Here is a 23,992-nt window from a genome sequence, read left to right as displayed (position 1 = left end):
AGAATGAAAGTCTCGAAGGAAACAGTATCGATTGGTCTTTTCTAACATAGTATGGGCTAAATATCTTCATGTTGGCATTACCATACCGTCGGTTTCAACCAATATCCCCCTTTCTTCTGTCCATACAACAAATGGATTCAAAACACGTCAAATTGTCACCATGTATTAAAGTTGGTATCCGACACTTATGTTCCAAAGCGCAATTACGTGCATTTACGTCTGGCTTATAGGATTATTTACGACACATAAAATACATAAATATTTCGCAGCTGGAAAAATGCCCATGTCAAAGCAGTTTGCCTTGAGATTTGAACGTATGCCAAATTGTCAAATACCTTTGTGATGCTTCTTTGGTTTACTTTACGTGTTAGAGAAAATAAATGATTCAGATTTTCTCAAGCTTTCTGATTTTGTCAAAGGTGACATTCAGGGATTGTGACACTGGTTCTACATGTAGTTTCTTGTAATCAGTTTCCCGTAATTAGTCCTATTGACATCAAACGCAGAGGCTTTGCCATAATTTATTGTCATTATTACAACGCCATATATGGTTATCCCAAACGCAATCTGATCTCACAGAAGTCCGTCTTACACTGTGTGGAAAATACACCCGAAAAGCTTTTGCTCAACAGCGTGTATTACACACTCAACACAAACTGAATAATTGTGGATGGAACATGCCTTCATGGGGTACGAAAGGCATGTCCACTTGCATGATCGTTAGTGAGTCCTATTCGATCCACGAAGATCTGGATTAGAATCCATCATGCATGACTGTCCTTCTGACGGTATTGGATGGTTGAGCTCACAGTCTTCGTTGACACATATCATCGTATCCCAACTGTCCAGATGTTCATACTGTTGATCACTGCACTGTTTGATCCACACTCGATCATATACAGATCGCCGCTATATAGCTGGGATATTGCTGAATGTGGCATAAAACGTAACTCAATCAATCACTCGCTCACGTGACACTGAGGGCACACATGACACGTGCGTGTGAATGAGCGTTGTTACCTGACAGGAGACGACGGCAGATGGTACGGTGGATGGAAACTTGTCAGACAATGACCTGAACTATGTGACGTCATTCATAAAGTCAGCTTCACACTATCCACCTCGAAAACTGCATTGTTGTACACTGACTTGCCTTGGTGTTCTAGTCTAGACGTATCTTAACATAACATTTGATTGATCCTCCTGTTACAATGTTGATTTGTCCTAAGTGTCTATTGTCAAGGCGGGGATATAGACATGAATGCTTCGCCTTGCCTTTCCCGACCTTCTTGTACGTCGTGCCGTCTGTGAAGAAACCTTTCTCCCTGTTACCTGCTGAAGATTAATTTTCAGTGCGACAGTTTCTCTAGACAAGACGGTATGAGTTTCAAAGCGACGACCTTTTGTGACCATTAAAAATACATTAGTGGTAACGTGTTCCAACGCTTCAGCGATGCTTCGGGAAGTTTTCAAACTGCATGGCGAAACTATACCGCGTGTTACACTGATGGTGTAATCTGCACTGTGGTGTTTGATTTTAAACACATGAATCAATTCGTGTTATGTTGTGCGTTAATACGCCATCTCTTGTCTACAATAATATTTGTAATAAATTACTTACTTATCACCATCATTTTCTCCTACAAGTGTTCAGTGTTATGCCGTATATATGTAGCAATGTTTCAGAAATAACCAGCCGAAGACACGAGAAATAGGCTTCACATATTGTACCCATGTACCCATGTGGGGAATCGAAACCGGGCCTTCCTGACCAGCAGACGTTGTTACACATGGCTACGTACTATGTATTTTGTGCAAGAACACGTAGATCGTTCGTAGGAATATCCATTCGGAAGAGTTCGATATTTTACAAACATAACAGGTTTTAGTTAGAGACGCACTCCTCTTAGGAAATAACTCTGATATTTGACGACCGATTGAAAAAACGTATTCAGCTACAAATCAATAATCTCTGTTTGCAAAATATTTGTATTCTGACGTTATGTTTTGAGTATAAACCCATGATTTACGGTCGTGGGGAGTAAACAGGATTAGCTGACAGTTGCAGCTGATTGGGTAAATATTTAACAGTCACGTATCAGTCATTATCTTACTAAAAATATTTAATATATGCCTTATTAATGATCTTGTCTGATTGATCGATTATTAACCACGACGAAATCTTTGTTCACATCCACAGGGGACTGGACATTTGATTGCATTGTGCCAAGACATGTAAAGCCAGACGAGGTGTACATCCCAACGCAATGAAATTTGCAATGCAGAAAACAGTAATATGCTCTTGCGTGGCTGGCCAAAGATTACGTATTGTCCCTTGATGGAAGGCAGCAATCTGTCTTTCTGTAATAGTAAACCTAGTCTTTGGAAGTATAGCTATAGGTCATGAAGACACCACACAATACTACTACTTAAAGCCCTTGTGGGCTTCAGAGACGAATTAATTGCACTAGAGGTTAGTCAGATGTGTTTCGGATTCCGACTGGCCTATGTCTTTTCACTGTGGCTAGACGCGGGGACGATCTAAGCGCCTTTATTTAATTAATAAGCTGAATTTGATATACACTAGCGCGTATACAATAAGAATAGTCATCCATTTTAGACATATGGCAAATGATCGGTAGAGATACTGGCATTTTCATCAAGTTGAACGCTTGCTTAAGGCTATAACGTAATTTAGGGGCATTTTTGTCTTTTGAACGTCGCTGTCATGCCCTTCGCAATTACATGTACAGGGACGGCATAGTGATGTATTTTCAGTGAAATGTTAAGAATGTTTTACACATGCCTTTGATTTCGCGTCAAAATTGTCCTTATGTATTTCTTGCATCTCAGTGTCAGAAATAGTGACAATGGGTGCGCCTTCGAATGTATTTGAATGTGTATAAGTGCGAGCGCTTTTAGCAATACTCCACATATGAATCATTCAGCTTGGAAAGCAGAATTCATTAATTGACCCTTCCACTCATCTATTTCGTCGTCTCTATCCAAACCAAGAAAACCCACGGGTATCAACTCGTAAATGTTTGTAATGCCTGCTGGAACTATCCTCACTTGCAAAACCGTCTTGCTGTACATGCGCATATATATAGACTTATAACACAACCGAGCTGAAAAGACAAATAGAGCATGTTCATAGATTACACATCATTAAAAAAAACCATATGTTCTCTTCATGAGAAAATCCATTTCATATTTGATGCAAGCAAATTCAGTGAAATGTACAGACTCTACTCCTTGCTACAAAACATCATTAGTGTATTGCTTATTGGAATCAACAGAGCATATGAACACCAGGATGCTCCATGTTATCTGTCTGATTAGGTAATGTCTCGTGTTGTCAGGCTTCGCTACAGCATCGATCACAACCCTCTTGTCTTCGTGGAATAGCCAGGGTGCGTGAAAGGAAGAGGGACAAGGCTCAATATAGCACAATTTCCTTTACTCAACCACTCAATTGATTCGTTAAGTCGCATGTGATACCATGCCCCTCTTAAATCGAACTGTGAAAGGCGTCGGTAGGGCAGGAGATGATCTGACTTCGAGGTTGGAAGAGGCATATTACCCATAGTCATTGAATGACAGGTCGTAAATTAGGCCAACTTCTTTCTTTGCATAGCCTTCCGTCTGGAGTTTCATCATTCTAAAGTACGGTGAAATCTTGAGAGTTCATGATACGTATACACTTTGCGCGTGAACAGCCTCCTGTTCGAAACTAATGCGTCCTTTCGAAGCGATTTACTGGTATGGAATAGGTCGTTTAAGTCATAAATTCAGTTAGTCCTGAGCGTTTCCTGACCAGTGGTGTTGTGGTATTCATGACTGGCATGGTGTTTATGTTGACAAACCGTAATTCATCAGCACCACGAACTGAAAAAGAACTGTTTTTCTTCAACTCCGATGTTCACGAGGCCAAAAATACATTTGATGAAATTTAAATTGTTGCGTAAATCTACGATTTATGTATATAATGATTGATTTTCAAAATAAAAATCATTGTTGGAAAAGTATGCATTTTCCTAATGTTAAACTACTGTCGTTGTGTCCCTTGAATGCAGCAATGTTCCAAAACAAGAATGGAAAGTTACTAACTGATTATGTACAATCTGAGATTTCGAAAAAGAGTCGCTGACTAGTCAGAGCTACTACTGCTGTGTTGAAGTCAAACGGACTTTCGGTGAAGAATGATACTATGTAGCCAAGGTTTTACTCACGGGCATTCGAACGTTCGACATATCAACGAGAACGTTACCTGAGTCACAAGCCTACCACCAAAACAAACACGTTTGGAGGTTTGTCGATAGAAAATGTGGGTGCAAACAGCTTGCCCTCTCACACTGAAGGCTCAAAGGAGCAGGCAATATCCGGAAGATAATGATTTGTGTCTCCTAAAAGGATATGTGCCATTTGAAGAGACCGCTTCAAGGGCAGTAGTAGCTGTAGAGGTTAAACATACCAAGACAAGGTTTACTCATCACACATGCAAGTTGCCCAGATTCGCCAAACGTGGAGGGTTAATTTTACCTCTCCTTGTGTTTCGAACAACCAGTAGTCTTTTAAGCCTTGACGTTGTATCAATATAAGCAGACATATAAGTCGATATATCCAGACAAAATCATTGGAATCTGAATGTGTGAATATGTATTGTGTGGTTTTCAAACCGCTATGCAGACTGAGTGCATCTGCCATGGCATTGATGCGTTCGTGTGCATAAAAATGTAGTTTGGTATAAAATCGTTCCTCTTCTTTTCTGAAAAGAATTATTCTTTTTTTGTAAAAGTGCAGTTACCGAACACAAATTAGCAGTAACCGATCCAAAGGGATGGGTGCTTTGAAGTTTTATTTTCGTCCATCTAATACTTTTCAAAGGAACTAAATACAGATGCAAAAGTGTTAATTTGCTGAAGCTGGTTGTTTGGCAGTGGCTCAATACTGCTAATTACTGTACTAGTTGGTAAACATTTACATAAAAGGAACATTGTTCATGTGTGTAAGGAAAAACTGCCATGTTTCATGACCAAACCTAATCTGTGTATTGAAGTTAATTGTTTATGTCGCCAGTATTGCCGTAGAACTCTGGCACAGACTTTTCTTTCATCAGCCCCCGTGTTCACGTCCGTAGACCAATCAAAAAGGCTGAATGGCTAATGGATTTATTTCTCCCTCAACATTAAAAAGAAAACTACTTTAGTTTTATTACATAATTATCTTGCGTATTGTACAAATTGCAAATGGCACATAAATTATGTGTTGTCAGTGTGATCTTATCATATTTTTTTCTTTATTTGCATAAAGGAATGATGTATTTGGTTTAGATAAATAAAATGAGGACATGTTTTCATACTTCACTGACAGTGTCATATTAAAGACTTTGAAGACAAAGACATTTCATCAGTAAACAATTAAATATTTTGAAAGGAAAGTCCATTGGGCGATGTCCACGATACAATACAGTGAGTGAGTGAAAAAAAAAATAGTATCACTATTTGTCACTATTTGGACATTACAATATAAAACATTCCATAGGTCGCCAACAACAGAGTGTAGAACACCATACTAGGGACCCGATAAAATACATAAATAAATACATAAATAGGTATGAATAATCTGTGACAATACCAAGCTGATGGCCACATATTTCATCTAATACATTGTTATGATCAATATCAAGGGCATTTAATACACACGTGGGATACAGAGTTGGGAGGCCATTGTTTTTCAAAAGCTACTTGCTACTGATATGATTAACGTATTGATTAAATGACTAAATTTAATCTTTGAGCCAATGGCCACAAACTGACAAGCTAGCATATATTGAAGTTGGAAAGCACAGGGGATCGTTGTTAATGTTTCTTTCTCGCATATCGGTGTCTAGGTGGAGAAGGACTTTAAGCTATTTACGAGCATGGACATTTGTTAATATCGAGAACACTGGGCATGACTTTCGTAGTGTATGGATTGAGACAACTTTCAAATCATACTGATAGCTGCACTGCCAGATAACTTCACATGCATAGTGACGGATTCTTTAACTGAAATGTGTCATGTACATATATGGTTGTGGAACTATTTCAGTCTTAACCTGTTCATACATTCGCTGCTACATTTCCTTATTTAATCTGATTTCTTTCTATGTTAACAAGATTAATTCACATACATTTCTACAGTTGAACTATATAGCTGAAATTCATTGAATGGTTTCTTCGATCAATCCACCTTTATTACTTTGCAAAACACTAATCTCTTTCCAGTGTTCATTATCGTGGAGATTTGAACTTGTAATATAAAGTGAGCAAATAACTAATCAGTAACTTATCTGACCAATTACATAATGTCCTGTTCAGACATCGGCGAGTCACGAACAAAGGTTTAGGCCTCCTCCCAATGACGATACAAAAACTGCAGTAAGGGAGAGACGAAACTTAACGAAGAGCGAGTTCCCCCACTCAATCATTAGATTAATCTGATACGTTACATGTGACACATTCTCTGGCAATGAGAGCCCTCACTGGTTGAGTGCCGCGTTGTGAGGATAGCTTTCGCAGGAGTAGATGACACAATTTCATCTTACTGATGGGTAAACGACGGCATTCCAATGCAAACTAGTTTAAAAAACTACTCTCCATCAAATTGCGTGAATTGAAAATTAAGTAGTTACAGAAGATTATTTAAAAATAGCTTGCGTGTAAAAGGCTTTTGGGTTTTTTTTATTTCAGATTAAATGCTTCCTTCCACGGTGAGGATGAAATCATGTTTTACAAATTTCAATTAACGGGGTTTTAAAGTGTCTGATCAGAGGTGATGTAAAACCCCCAAATCAGACTTGATTTTCATTGTGCGGCATCTCTGTATAACCGGCAGAAAAGATAGCTATTGAAGTGACGAAGATGGTACTCGTCCTTCTTATCCTTGAAGTTCAAGAGGTAAGCTCTGTCATCCTGACCACGAGTATTCACGTTGACATAGCTAAAGTTGTTTTATTTTTTATGTCTGAACATGAAAAGTTCATACAACGGCTAATCTGGACATATAATCAGGCTTTTCTTTATTAGATTCAGGCGTTGACGGGATTTCAAGTGTTGGCAGTGATGTGAGAGAGTGTGAGTGTGTGTGTCGCCCTCCACACGGCAACCAGCCTATTTATATATAAACTAAGTTCGGACACAAACGAACATCGTCAACAGTGTAGAATGCCCCTGAGTAAGTCTCCCGGAAGTAAACATCGAAAACTAGGAGCAGATAGTTTCCGAAAACCAGAATCCTAAAGTGTTGACCAGATATTAAAACGAAATGTGACCTTTATATTAAATATTCAAAACACTAAATGTTGTGACCCAATAATAATAATTACTTAATTAATAACAAAAATATACAGAAAATACATACTCGTAACACATGTTATGAAAATCTGTCAACGAAGGACAGTAAAACCAACCAGAATATCGCAGAGAATATAAAACTAGTAATTAGATTGAAACAGTTCAACTATAAGGACAATACAGCATAAAAACAGGCTATAGATCGCCAGCAACTGAAAGTAGATCACCATACTAGGGACCATCTGATTTTAGAAAAAGGACCGATTAAAGAAACTGAGTATACAGTAATTACATGTGTCTGTCGATCATATGATAACTAGTGAGATAGACGCTTCTTAAATTAAGAATTGCATATTTATAGCTGTGATTGATAGGCCCATATCGATGCCACCTTATTTACTACTGACCTGGTCATCTGCATAACTACGTTCTCTGCAGGCCAGTAGTTTCTGATTGCTTTATCGCTGCTAGATCCGACTTTGGGAATTTCTGAAAAATCATTTCAATCAGAACGTTTCACAGATGTTCAAGTTAAGGACTGGTGTAAATCGAATCTTTTCTGGCACCGTATGTTTCATTTATTTCATTAACATAAGACTTTCTTTTCGTGACGTCCTCTGAGGTTGGTCTGCTGACATATTGCACATACACTTCAACTGCATCGTTGACCTGATACAACTGAAAAACTTGAAAAAGTCCGTTCAGTTCAGTTACTCATCTGAACAGGAAACTAGAATTACATTTCTCCTGCATTGTGATGACACATAATGTAGAGTTCAAGGTAGATAAAACCATTTCAAGTCTACAAAAGTGACCTGCTATTACTTCTCAACTGTTTTAAGGATGACATATAGATTGGTCATTAAAGACACAAACACAAAGGTGTAAGAACGAGTGCCTCGCCTCATACATCTATACAAATTGCGTGTGAACGTATGCATGAAGAAAACAAATTTTGATATCTAATGTATCTACTAGGAGATATCATTACGTTTGAAAAAGCGTTCGTTTTGTATAAGATCGGTATTCAAATTTGGCCATCTTCCAGTAAATATCCAAAATTAATTTATTAATTATTATATTTAATATTAAGCCAGTGAGTGATACATATTGCTGTAAGGCTTTGTTGGCAGACAATGTTTTTCCTTATGATAGATCTATTAAAGTCAATGGAATTTTGTTAATCTCTCACAACTGATCAGCCGTGCGTATCAAATACGAAATATCGGATTGTGTCAGTGATGTGTCTTTTCAAATGTCCAAGTGAAGTGCTTTCTATTTATATTGACAGGGCAATGTTTAATAGAGTAAATCTGTAGTTGCGGAATCATGCACATGTACATATTGCTGAATCTAAACATGAAAGCTGAGGGGGGAATGTGTTCTTTTTTTCTCACTACAATATCATACACTTTGATTAAAGAACGCCTGTATTCTATCATAATTATCAAAGTTGTATTCGTTTCATTCAGTGTTATAGCGTCCAGGCTTTCTAATAATCCTTTGTGCTTGGTAAAGGATCCCCGTGTGTGCATCAGACAAAAAATGTCACTTGATTTGGTAATTATAACAAGAAACTGTGAACGATAAATAACATTTTACATGTATTCGCGTGCGTAGCTAGCGTTTTCGTAGATGACAATGTTTGGGTTTCGTATGGCAGCGAATGTCTGGTGACTGACAAGTGGCTATGAATTTCACAAAATTATCTTATTTAAGCAGTAGTAATATGTTCCCCATAATTACGAAAGAAGGGATATTTTGAGAAGGAAGCAACAATAAAGGGAAGAAAGTGATACCTGTGAAGACAGTCCTGTCAGTATTTTCTTTCATAAACCTATTTCAAGCTTGGTGATTGAAAAGGTATTTAGTTTTTCATACCTCCGCGGTAAAGATATATGTTAGTATTGGACACAATATTATATCCTCACACAGTGAGAATCGAAGGGGTGATTCTCTTCTGTCTGAATATAAATGTGTGTGTATGAAATATCACTATATTTAACTCGCTGTATATGATCATACTAAAGTGACATACATAGATTCACAATTCGTGAAAGAAATAAGACTGAGATGTTTATATCTACATTCACTCGCAAAAGTAACTGTTGTCACAGAAAGACATACAGAATACATTTGATTGTTGCCGTGGAAAGACAATACACAGAATATATTTGATTGTTGTCTCACGGAAAGATGATATACCGAACACATTTGATCGTTGTCACGGTAAGACGATGTGCAGAACACAGTTGACTTTTGTCATGGAAAGACGATATACAGAATACTTTAGAACGTTGTCACTGATAGGTGATATACATAATACATTTGAACATTGTCACTGAAAGACGACATACAGAATACATTTGAACGTTGTTACAGATAGACGATATACTGCATACATTTGAACGTTGTTACAGATAGACGATATACTGCATACATTTGAACGTTGTTACAGATAGACGATATACTGCATACATTTGATTGTTGTCATGAAAAAACGAAGACTAGTATAGAACATTTTTGACTCTTGTCACAGAAAGACGATATGCAGAAGACATTTAATTGTTGTCACTGAAAGACGATATACAGAATTCATTTGATTGTTGTCATGGAAAGACGATATACAGAATACATTTGTTTATTATCACTGAAAGACGATATATAGTATACTATAAATTTATGGGCAGTAACATTCGGTCAATACCTGATTTTGTGGAACCGGGAAAAGCAATATTCCATACAAACACATATTGACCACATTTCTTAGTCTATTATTGTTTTATTATGTAATTGCCGAAAACTGCTCCGAAAAGCCAAACCATGATTATTTAGTAAGGAAAAATGTTATTTTAACTGCAACCCAATAACGTCATGTACAATACTGGATATTTAAACAATAGAATTTGGCCATAACACCATAGCTTAATTTTAGTAACTCAAGTCAATAAGACTTTTGGTTGAACCTTGGTTGGAGTCAATACGCATTCTTGTAGACGGCCAGGTGACCCCCCCCCCCCCCCCCCCCCACACACACACACCCCACACCCCCACACCCAGATCAATCAGGTAGCCGGGAAAAGATGCTTACATAATACAGTTAATGAAGTTGCTTGTTGTCATGGAGAGATGATGCACAGAATACATTAGACAGATGTCCTGGAAAGACGATATACTGAATACGTTTGATATTGCTGACGCCGCTATTGTTCAAATAAAGAAGTTGATCATCCATTACGTTGTGTCATCTCCACACCAGCAACTTCGAAGAAAGCCACTCAAACCACATTCTATACGTGTCATACTGGGAAATATACCAGTGACCTAGTATGACTTATACTCTGGCTTGTAAGGGTAAAAATTGTCAAAAATGGTTATATGGGCAGTATAGTGTCACAGAGTCAAGCATTCGAGCGGAATTGTGCATGCATGTAAAATGTCAATTCCATTCTCATCTACATTTCGCAGTATACGCAATATAGCATATACTGCCATATTTGTTAATGGCTTCAAATTTCGAACTGAATTTAACGCCGCTTTTTCGAGCAATATCATGTCGACGGACATGTGCACTGATGACGATAATTAATTATCTAAAACTGTTCGCAAGTAGAAGAAAACAAAACATTTTGGACTTCATGTTTCTAAATGTCAGGTGACTTAACAAGAAAACTGTGCACATAATTATATTACTAGACAACATGGGATTATCGGTTAACATCATAAATATGGCTGAGAGGTTTGCCATGTCAGAATAAGGACTAAATCGCAGCATCTGCCCGTGTGTGTGCCAGAGAAGCATGATCAAGTGTTAAGCATGCGAGTGCTCTGTTTACGTGCATAATGTACTGTTTATTGAGCTTTATCTACCATGAAATAGACTTGAAGCTAGTTATCTCAGACTTCAGATTGCTCTGATGGGCAATTGATCAGGGTAACTGATGCTTGTCACGCTGATGCACCATAACCTGCTATGATGCTACTGATTCAGGTTCAATACAATGTGCCAAACAGAATAAAACACGCTGAGAAGGAACATGAACATTGTTAAATCAAACGAAAGTTTCCGGAAGGCGCACCGATGGTAAGTCGTCAGTGAGCTGTTTTGAAGGCAGGATCCATTGATTCGCGTCAATTCATATGATACGCTGTTTGCCTTATTTGAGTACTGGTTGCATAAGACATTTTCAAGTTATATGGGAAGTCTATTTACTTGGGAAACGTAACAGTTACATTCTGAAATCGGAGCGACAGGGTACAGCTACTCTCCGACCTTGAGTATGGTTTGCGACCTTTCACGAAAGAGGTGCTGTAAGTATGTAAACGCTGTTTGCAAAATATTCAGCTGAGTGGGAACGATGTCAAATGCATAACTGATACCACCTGCATTACACACGCTCGTGCTGGAAACATTGGCAACTATCCTAGTTATCAGTCGCAATGACATGACAGGTTGTCGCCCAATCATTTCATATTTTATTCTGATTTTATGTCGATGAATAACTTCACTTGCAACTAAAATACACAAGCATGTTTCAAAGTTATCACAAATTGATACTGTAAACATTTATTCCGTTATACTGACATTTAGTATTGTAAAATTAATGTATTACAAACGCATATTCTTCAAATATTCAAGTATCGGTTGTTTCTTACACGCACGTGGGCAAACATATTATCTTATGTTGGCCTTTGGGCTAATTCATCGTTAAATCGGATACAGTGTTGTTTGTTTGATAATACAGTAAGTCTGGGCTTTGGCAAGAACCGTCGTTTTCAAATCGATTACGTGGGAAATGCTTCAAAAACTGGCTAAAAACTATAACCTTGACAATGGATTTAATAATTCATTAGCGATTGGGTGAGTGATTTGTCACAACATTGCTTTGAACAGTATTTCAATCTCACAACATCTGCAGCTTTCATAGCTGATGGGGGACGTAGCCGTTTACTTAACTATATAATCGTACGCAAATTTATGTGCATGTGACAAAAAAAAATTCGTAATGTTTATTGGCTGATATACGTTTACACCCAGAATATGTTTTAGAAAAGCGTTTTATTTATGAGTGGCTTTGGCGAAATCAAAGTTTCTTTGAGTTAGGAAATTGCAAACAGAAACATGAAAGTCTATGAAGGATACAGTGAAAGGAAATATTTCACATAACTCTGTAAGAGCAAAGCTGATTGCATATTATATATTACTTTATTGCGCATGAATGGGTGAGTTATAATTAAACTAATTAAAATTAATGAACTATTTTGCGTAACGACGACAACATTGCAGTCATATCTTCACGAGAAAAATGTCAATTATATCAATATGAAATCTTGTTCATGGCAACTTGATAAACATTATCTGTCTATATAGGTAATGAGTTCCTTGGGATACAACCTTATCGTTTATTTCCTTGTCAGAGACGGAAATGCTACTGCTCCAACTGCAGTATGTGTTTTGTTATTTCCTGTTAAACAATGTATCTCTCCAAAAGGAAACCCAACATATATGAAGGTCCTGTTGTTGATTCAATGTGTATTGTTGCGACCCATAAGCCTCAATACGGGCACACTGACCTAGCACCGAATGAAAAACGACCGACATATATCAGATTCAAGTAAATTAATTCCGTCTCCAGATATATTAACTCCCTCAGGGGCATTAAATATTTAGCTATGTAACACAATTCCTCTATCCATTGCTTTTAAGGATCACTAGAAAAATGCAGCTGCGCTGGGTGACTTAACAATGGTTTAGAATAGTTCATGTAACAATGCCCATACCGGACATTGTCTTACTTGTACTTGTTGAGATCCATATATTCAGATAAAGGGGCTTCGTAACAATAACGCAGTTTAGTCCTGTTCATATCATGTAAAATTGGATTTCTGTCGCTCTTAAATAATGTCTGTGTGTGTTTCTCATCTCTAGACGCCGTGCAATTACTTTATAGAACAGGGCTGAACAAGATTTAATCTACACCAGTTCCCCAACAGAAATATACATCATTCATCACGTGAAAAGAAAATGAGATCCTCGTCATCCATGCTGTTTGGAGCATTGGAAGGAGGAATACAAGACGAAGGAAAATAATTTCCACCCATGTCGAATGTCTCCCCAGCAGTCCTTTCTCACCTTCAGTTCTTTGGCGCTCTCAACCAATTGCACAAGCACGCTTCAACTATGTTGGAACAGTCTGCTCCAGATGCATAATATATCTATGCTTGTATATCACCACTTACAAGGTGTCTTCAGGATATTGTACGTTCTGGCTCTTGACCACTTCCTCTCTTGCTGAATAATCATGAAAAATAATATAGCTGGCTAAAAAGAATAAGGCCGAATAGAGATTACAAGTTCATCGGAATGACGCTTCACACTAAACGAAGCGTATCTAAAAGAAACTGTGTTTTTTAAATAAATGATGTTTCAAAACCCCACTGTCGCAACCTGCAGCTGAATAAAGCAACAGTCGACAAACATGAAGGATGATATTGGACCCATGAAATGTTCAATTTTTCAAATTATTTTCAGTTAGGAGAGAGAGAGAGAGAGAGAGAGAGAGAGAGAGAGAGAGAGAGAGAGAGAGAGAGAGAGAGATAACGACCGACTGAATTTATGACATTAATGTTACCTTAATGTCAATAGTATCACGTACGACCACTGAAAGGCCACTAACCTAACGCATGTTACCTTAATGTCAATAGTATCACGTACGACCACTGAAAGGCCACTAACCTAACGCATGTTACCTTAATGTCAATAGTATCACGTACGACCACTGAAAGGCCACTAACCTAACGCATGTTACCTTAATGTCAATAGTATCACGTACGACCACTGAAAGGCCACTAACCTAACGCACTTGTTTATGCATTTTCTGTCGGTTAAGACCACTGCCAGAGAATGGTAACATAAGTGCAATTTATAGTATAAGCTATGCTTCAATCTGATGTGCAACGTGACTGTGACTTTAATTGATGTAAAAGTGTTCATGAGGATAATTTCATTTTTTCCGTCACTAAAATATCGACGGAAGGATATCTGGTCCAGGAACATGCACTTCGCATGACTTTCAGTTGCCCCAATTAAAGGAAAAATCCACACATCGCAATCTTCAGCCCATTCATTCGCTTGGCACGGTGTTTTTGCTAAGTTGTCTGGTATCTTTAAACACAGTACGAATACATCTGCTACTCGACACCGATAATTAGACAGGCTGAGAGAGCATAAGTGTTTGATTCAGTCAATATCTCGATCAGTTACTTCCATCTTTTTAACCGAGAGGGACTATCATCAAGATCATATCAGTACATGTAGTTCTAAGGACACACTTAGTGTTTTGTATACAGATGCGGTAAAAATATAATACATGTACACCCCAAGCTATATCTAGACAACCAAACAGCAGTCAGTGACACAAATGTCATCCGAAATATATTGGCAACATATCACAACTGATTTTTCCTCTCATAAATATGTTATGTAGACAGTGTTTCTGGGCTTGCTATTTCATTTCAAACATCATCCTTGTGCAAATTTATGTCAGGGATTTGACCATTACCTTCTTAGATAAGTAATAATTTGAAATTTACATTTAACAATCATGAAAATTTTCCTTGTCAATAACATGTAGTACGCAAATGAAGCCAAACATACCAGTCCCAAAGTTGAGTGACATTTTGTGATCAATTGTTTTCATTAGCTAAATCCACAGCTTTTGGCCGGCCCGGCACACAATTCCCAAATAATCAGATCTATTCTTGTTATTACAATCAAATAAGGCAATACAAGAGGACAAGATATTTTGAATGCACAGGTAGTAAAAGTCCATACGTATTTAGACTTCACAGTACTTAAAGTGACTGGACTCTTGAAGATCCTGGTTAGCATCGGTCTTCAGCAACCCACGCTTGTATAAAGCTATATGCAAGAGCAGCTAGCATATTTCCCGATCATCGTCATATAACTGGAATATCGCTGTCTGTTGTGTCGAACGGCAAACAAACCATGAAACACAGATGGTTGTTGCAACTACATTTCCTACATATCGTTTTATAAATATAACCGGTCAGATATCCATATACATTCTGACCTCATCAATTTGTCTTTGCAGAATACTCTTGGGGTTATATTACTATAATCTTCTTCCTTAGATACAATAGCAACAATAGCATCAGGATAGTCAATAGGTGTGTCCGCTTAACTAATCCTAGTTTCAAATATCATACTCACCTCGAGTGTGTTTGAACAGTTGGCACCCCTTCCATATCGCCAAGCCCTGGGGATGACGTTATTGGTCAGGTATTCGCCAAACAGGATTGATCGGATTGCTTGAGTCCAGGAAATATGTTGGAATCAACGATTATTACCATATGTATCTCTATGGCTGGATTCATAACTCCCAACAACACAACGGTGAGGAGGACATCAACGATTATTACCACGATCTTCATTATTTTGACATACGGAACTGCTCTCTGTATGACACGATCTGCTATGCAGAACATATGTACGTCGATGGTCAGAATACCTGGTTCAAAGACTGGCACTACTGTCAGCATTACGATTGCATTCCGTCAAGCGAACCTTCATGAGTGAACGACAAAAATGTTCAGACTCTTCAATGAAGCAGTCAGTTTCATGAGTGAAACTGGTTTTGTCAATTTTATAATGTATTTCTTCACAGTTTAACGGGAGTGAAGCACTCTTCATCTGTTGCTGGCATGAAAAGTGTTACGAGAGTGTATTGTCTGTGAATTGTGTTGTTAAATAGGTGATACTTATTATTTGGGTCACAATGTTTAAAGTTTTGAATGATAGTTATTATGGGTCACATTTCGTGTCATAAATGTTCAGTACTTTTCATACTTCGGCAGCAGGCTTCAAATAGAGTAACTAGAGTAACTTCCTCTTCACTAAGTGCTTTGATTAGTTGTGTGTAATTCCGGGAGACTACTAGAAGCTTCGACGTGAAAGGTGATGGCCATTTGTGCTCGAATATTCACGAATCGGTGACTGTGTATATAAAGGCTGGTTGTCGTGTTGATGACACGGACACACACAGATTAACTGGAGTATATATATACTCACACCAAAATTTTGGTAAGTTGACATTATACTTGTGACCCGTTTCATTAGATTTGACTCAGTTGCATTGTACATGAAACTTGTGAATTTTTGGTATCTTGGGCCTGTTTGCTGAATAAAAATTATGTAAGATTTCAGACTTCTCAGTCTTATATTTTGCTGGTTCGGAGAGAATTTCTTGCACCTTTTGTCACGACAAATTATTCACCATAACGCAAATAAATGAACATATTTTCCTTTTATAGGAAATGCAAAATCTGGTTCACTCAAATGATGTTGACTATATTCTTTTTGAAGGGAGAAACATCAGAAGTGTTTAGTAAATATGACACAATAAACGTCAATGTACCTCAAAGTAATGAAATGAATTATTGTTGTTCCAGTATTGTGAAACAATGAAGACACTCAATTACGCTGAATATTTCACTGCAATTCGCTGTACAGACATGCTAAAGGAACCAATAATATACACAGACATTTCAACAATCTACTGAAAGGAGAGTCCACTGTGCGGTGTACACGATATAATACATAATTATGAATATGTAGGAATAATTTGTGATAATACCACGTCCACGTACGAGGTCACATCTTTCATCTAGTATGTCTGTCCAAGACCTGCTTATGATCAATATCCAGGGCGTTTAATGCACACGTGGGATACAAAACTGGGAGGTCACTGCTTTTCAAAAGCTAGTGGCTACTGACGTGATTAACGTTTTAATCAAACGATCTAAATTTAGTCAATCTTTGAGTTTTGAGTCAATGGTCACATTCTGACAGACTAGTAGATATGGACGTTGGAATACGCAGGAGATCATGCTTAATGATTGTTTCTGGCTTATCAGAGTCTCGAAGGAGAAAGGTTTAAAGCCACTCACATACATTAACATTTGTTAATGTTAAGAACACTGGACATCAGTTCCGTAGAGTATGATGTTGTGACAGAGATGTAAACTTAAGACTGGACACAAGTGAGCAAATAATTAATCCGTAAGTTATCCGAACAATTACATAACGCCGTGTTCATCTCGGCGAGTCACGAACAACGGTTTAGGCCTTCTCCTAATGACGATACAAGAAATGCAGCAAGAGTGAGATGAAACTCAACGAAGAGCAAGGTCCCCTACTCAATCGTTAGATTAATCTGATGCGTTGCATGTGACACACATTCCCTGGCAATGGGATCCCTCACCGGTTGAGTGCCACGTTGTGAGGGTAACTTTCTCTGGCGTAGAGAACACATTTTCATCTTTTTGATGGGTATTCCAATGCAATCTAGGTACAAAGTATTACAGTTCTTTTAATTGCGTGAACTGAAAATTAAGTAGTTACAGATGATGTTTTTAAATCTTGTGTGTAAAAGGGATTGGATTTTTGTATTTCAGATGAAAGGCTTTCTTCCAATGCGAGGATGCAATCACGTTTTACAAATTTCAATTAACGGGTTTTTAAGTGTCTGCTCAGATGTGGTGTAAAACCTAAACAATTAGACTTGATTTTCATGATGTGCCATGTCATTATAACCGGCAAATATTTAGCCTCAGAAGTGACGAAGACGACATGCGTTTTCTGCATTCTTGAAGTTCAGTTGGTACATCATCTTTCTATTTGTATTTACAGGGGAATATTTAATACAGTAAAGGTGTATTCGCAAAACAAATCTTCGAATTTCCAAAAGAGTTTAACGCCGCTTTTGCCAACATTCAAGCAATATCATGTCGAAGAACATATGCACTGATGACGATAATTAATTGTCTAAAAACTATCCGCCAGTAAAAGAAAATAAAACATTGTCAATAAAAACATGTGTTTGCAGGTAATGTTTCTAAGTGTCAGGTGACTCAACAAGTAACTTGTGCATAACATGTTACTTGCAAACGACATGGATTATCGGTTAGCATCATATATATATATATGGTGTAGAACCTTGAATGTTAGAAGAAAGACTAAAATACATGCCAGAGAAGTATGATTCAGTGTTAAACATGTGAGTGCACTATTAAGTTGCTGGGGAATCTAAATGTCTGTAATGCACTCGGAATGCATCTCTTTTTACGTGCTTAACATTCTGTTTATTAAGCTTTATCTACCATGAAATAGATTTGAGGCTGGTTATCTCCGACTTCAGATTGCTTGGATGAGCAATTGATCTGGAAACTGATGCTTGTCACGTTGATTCAGATTCCATACAACATGTCAAACAGAATAAGCACGTTGAGAAGGAATATGAACATTGTTATATCCAACGACAGCTCCCAGAAGAGACAGCGATGGTAAGTCGTCAGTGAGCCGTTGTGCGGCCATGATACATTGATTCCAGTCAACTCACCTGTTATGATATGCCGTTTGCCTTTCTTGAGTACCGGTTGCTTGAAAATTCTGGATAAGAGATTTTCGTTAAATGTAAAGTCTATTTATTCGGCAAACGTATTAAACAGTTGAATTCTGAAATAGGAGCGTCAGTGTACAGCTACCAGCGCTTACGTGTGGTTTGCGACATGTGCTGTGAGTAAGTAACTATGCAAATGCTGTTTGCAACATGTTCAGCTGGAAGGGAATGATATGGAATGCATAACTGATATTACCTGCATGACACAAGTTCCTGGTGAAAACAATGACAGCGACCCTTGTTATCGATCTCAATGACACGACAGGTTCTTGCCCGTTCATTTCATTTTTATTCCATATTTCATATCGATGAATGACTTTACGCGCATGATCTGCATCTGGAATACACAAAACTGTTAAAAAGTTATCACAAATTGTTTGAGTATTGTTCATAAACTATTGTTGTATATTACCATAAATTGATATTTCAATCATTTAGTCCCTTATACTGACATTGTTCTAAATGCATTACATACACATGTGTACATATTGTATATTGTATTTGTGTTTGTGTGTGTGTGTGTGTGTGAGAGAGAGAGAGAGAGAGAGAGATTATACAAAACGATTTGAATTTTGAGGTTAATGAATCCTAAACTTAAAGAGTATACTAACGACCACGGAATGGCCACAAACTTAAGGTATTTGTTGATGCGTTTTCAGTTGGTTGAAAGCCAGAGCCACAGAATCGTAATATGAAAAACCATGTTTTAAGGATGTGATAAGTGACTGTGACGTTAACTGATGTAAAAGTGTTCATGTGGATGATTTCGTTTTTTCAGCCCTAAAAATTCAAGGAAAGAATATCCGGCCCTGGACCATGCACTTCGCATGACTTCCAGATAATGAACGGAAAGTACGCCAATCAAAAGAAATCCACACATCGTAATCTTCAGCCCCTTCGCCCGCTTGATATCGTGTTTTTTCTGGTACGTTGTCTGATAACTTTAACATATTGCGAATAAATCTGCTACTCGACACCGATAATTAGAGAGGCTGAGAGAGGAGAAGTGTTTGATTCAGCCAATTTCTGGAGCAATTACGTCTATGTTTTTACCGAAAGGTCTATCGCCAAGATCCTATTAGCAGTTCTAAGGAGCCACACTTAGTGTTTAGTAGACAGATACTGGAAAACTTAAATAGACCCCAAAATATAACTGAACAACCAAACAACATTCTGTGACACGAATGTCATCCGACATATATTGGAAATATATCACAACAGATTTTTCCGCTCATAAATATGTTAATACGTAAACAGTGCTCGTGGACTGGTTATTGGAATAGATGTAACAATCACGAAAATTGTCCTTTTTCAATAACATGTAATACAAAAATGAAGCCAAATATACCAGTCCCAACACTGAGTGACTTTTTGTCATCTTTTTTTTTCATTTGGTAAATCCACAGCTTTTGGCCGGCCTAGCACACAATTATTCTTGTTATTACAATCAAATAAGGCAATAAAAGTGGACAAGATATTGTGGGTACACAGGTAGTAAAAATCAGTAATTTCCAAATAAGCTTAATTAGGTGTCACGACACCTATAAATACACGTTCATTTATTTAAAAACTGCAAAGCATGAAAAAAAATGTATTTTCAATGAAAGTAATTATTCTCGTCCATGGGCCAATATGTTTTTCACCCATGGGAGAATTTTTTTTATATTGCTTTGCGTTAGCAGAGTCAAGTCACAACAAGCTGAAATTTGTGTCATGATACTTATTAACATTTTTTCATTCATTTACAACCTCCATAACATTTATTCTGGACGAAATTAAACACTCTCGCCCATGGGCCTGCCCATTGGCCACTGTTCGAGCGAGTTTAAATTTTGAGTTTTCGAAAAAAAAACATTTTCATTTTTTCATCCTTAGCACATATACATAACAGCAGCTGTTTCATTTTGCCAGATCCCTTGTGAGAGAGTGGTCACAGTGCTGAGAGTTTCTGGACTTTTGTGAGTCCAGAATTAGATTGTGACGTGTTGTATGTATTTAGACGTCACAGTACTTAAAATGACTCTTGGAGATCCTGGTTAGCATCGGTCTTCAGCAACCCACGCTTTTATAGAGCCACAAGCAGGATCAGCTAGCATATTTCCCGGGCATGGCATATAACTGGAATATCGCTGCCTGGTGTGTAGAACGGCAAACAAAGAGACAAAGATGGTTGTTGCAACTACATGTCCTATCAAGCAACAAGTATGACGCCATGCAGCCATGTTTCCTACTGGGAGTGGTATGGTATTTACACAACACATTTGGAAAACAGGGAAATCGTTTTATGAATATCACCAGTTGATCGTAAGCGTTATCAGATATTCATACAATTTGTGACCTCATCAATTTGCCTTTGCATAATAATCTTGGGGTTATATTACTGTAATCATCATCCTTAGATAACAATAGTGTCAGGTTAAACAAGGCTCTTCAATAGGTTTGTACGCCAAACGATTCAATCCTAGTTTCAAATATCATACTCATTTTGAGGTGCTCCTCGTGTGTGTTTGAACAGTTGACGTTCCTTCCATATCATCGAGCCCTGGGGATGTGGTCAGGTATTAGCCAAACAGGATTGATCGGATTGCTTGAGTCCAGGAAATATGTTGGAATCAACGATTATTACCATGTCTTCCGTTGACATGACAGACGAAAGTACTCTTCATAAGGCACGATCGAACATATGTATCTCTATGGTTAGAATAATTATTTACCAATCATTAATACCAGGTTCAAAATTTGGCACAACCATGAGCTCTATGTTTGCAGTGGATCGTGCTTAGTGTGTTGCGAACTTTCACGAGCGAATGACAAAAGTGTTCAGATCCTACAAATGTAACAGACTCTTTGAAGAATGAAACGTGTCTGTCAGTACTGTAATCTGTGTTTCAACGATTATCCAGAGTAAAAGACTATTAATCTGTTGTTGATATAACAAGAAATGAACACAGTATCTGTACATGTGAAATACAAAATCTGGTTCACTCAACTGAGGATGATCCTATTACTATTAGTAGCAGTACTTTTAAGCAAGGAAAAGTACGTGGTAAACATAACAAGAAATGTCAGTGTCCATTGGGAAGCTACATGTCAAAAGTGAGGGAATTATTGTTCCAGTATTGCAAACAAGGAAGACACATTTTATTACTGCCTCAATCGTAGCATACATATACAGAGGCATTAAAATATAAACAAAATAACTACGACCAGTCACTCAGTGATTTATAAGAAATATATAATAAATTCACTAATAGAGATTCATGACAAAATGCAGAATATAAACACACGCTTGTGAAAAGCGAGTAAACTCATTAAGCGTATAAACACTGGCGTCCTCCAGCTAAATCTAATCGCAGGCCTTGGAAGCATAAACAGCTAGAGCGGAACAGGATAAAATACACATAAACTCATCCATTGGTTTGCTGTAAAACCACATAGTTGTTTCTACAACAAACACTGTTCAAACTAAACATTTGTCAAACTAAAAGAACAAGTTTTCATACAAAAACATTGTTCCTTCAATGTGTGAGTCCGTGTCACAGAAATTGTTCATTCAAACTTCTGTAAATGCAAGGCTACCCTGGAAATACAGGTCGTCTTCGTGCGTTTTCAGTCCAAACAAAAGAATCTTTTGTTAAGTCTTCTCGGTGTCAAGTTGACCAATCTAGCCAGTGTTTGGTCACTGCTAGCCACTGCCTCGCCGAATAGTCGTGGCGTGATTAGACAACCTTACTGTGGTCCTCTGTTCACATTGAACCAGCTAGTATTGTGAACTTAGCTGGTTGTGCGAACTGAGCACTGTACATCCTGGCACAGGGAAGTGATAGCCCTAAGCATCCATCCAGCCTTGGATTCCGTACTGGTCGAGTCTCCTCTAGAGCGTAGTTCTGTCGATTCCGTCGTAAACCGTTCTAAAGTGCAACGAAGACTGCAGAGGTTCTCATCAGTTTTCTCCCCTCTGTCAATGATGTTAGTGTGCTTAAGCTTATGTGATCTATCATTAATCGCCCGTTCTGAAACCATTTTGCGTGTCCTGTAAGATGTCCTCCTTCTCTTCCTATTCTGTTTAACGGGTGTGTAAATACATTTCAAATGATTAGTTTTCATGTGAAAGCTGCTGGCCCTGAAACGACAAATTGTTATATTACCTTGGTTTTAACACTTATCGGGACCGTTACTTCTAGTATGAACGTAAAGAGTGCTCCTGTTTCCCAAGTGAGGGACGCTTGTGGTATTACACATGCACTTGGTAGGGAGGACTGCTTTGCTTGGTATTATAGTGAATTCTGCTCCATCTGCTTTTGAAATGAGCGGCACGTTTGATTTTGTGGCACGAGAGCGATCTTGTGTTACATGGGTTAACTGGCAAACACCCGTGTTCAAGCAACAAAATACACATGTGCTTGCACGTAGTTATATGTGTGCAATACCCTTGAGTAGTGCATGCCTTTTGGATCCAATTTCTCATCTGACAATAACGTGAAATACCACGGATGTTATGTATGCCGTTAACAACACAGACGTATCAGTGCCTTAGGTTTCTCATGTAGCTCTCTCCAGTAAATAGTCATTGTGGTTACTCAGCTGCATTACTTTCATACTACAAAAGAAATAATAATCAAAGGAAACAGAATATCCAACGTTGTTTAAAGTTCTGTTTATGGTGCAGTGTCGTAAGTTTTATGTTGTAAGTATTACATTTATTTAGATGGTAATTTTCAAATCAGTCTGATTTTGTTCACATGCATTTTCGCTTAAATGTTTAATAAACATGAGGAAGACGCATCTTCTAAAGTGTCACTTTAGGCCAGGATTTGACAGGTCGCTGTCCATCTACTATACTACTACCTTTACAAGAAATTAGTTTCTGATTACTTTATCACTGTCTCTAATTACCAGTTAAAAATGTATGCTGGAAGGAAGAATCAATGACAGAAAATACCTGAGCCACGTCAACGTTGGTGTGTGACCAGTTTCCTCTACAGGCCATTTGTAGCCAGATAAATGCAAGGGTTTCAAAACTATCGTGATGAAGATACATCACGATATGGCTTGCAAGTCCTCCGGTGGAGTGGGTCAGTGGGAAGCTGCCTGTATGGATCTTACCGTTATGGCTTTAATAGATTCAACAGAGATGATGGACATGCCATGTCATAAAGGCATTGTTACCAAGGC

Source organism: Haliotis asinina, chromosome 3 (assembly GCF_037392515.1).
Source record: "Haliotis asinina isolate JCU_RB_2024 chromosome 3, JCU_Hal_asi_v2, whole genome shotgun sequence".
NCBI lineage: Eukaryota > Metazoa > Mollusca > Gastropoda > Lepetellida > Haliotidae > Haliotis > Haliotis asinina.
This window is presented reverse-complemented; position numbering follows the sequence as displayed.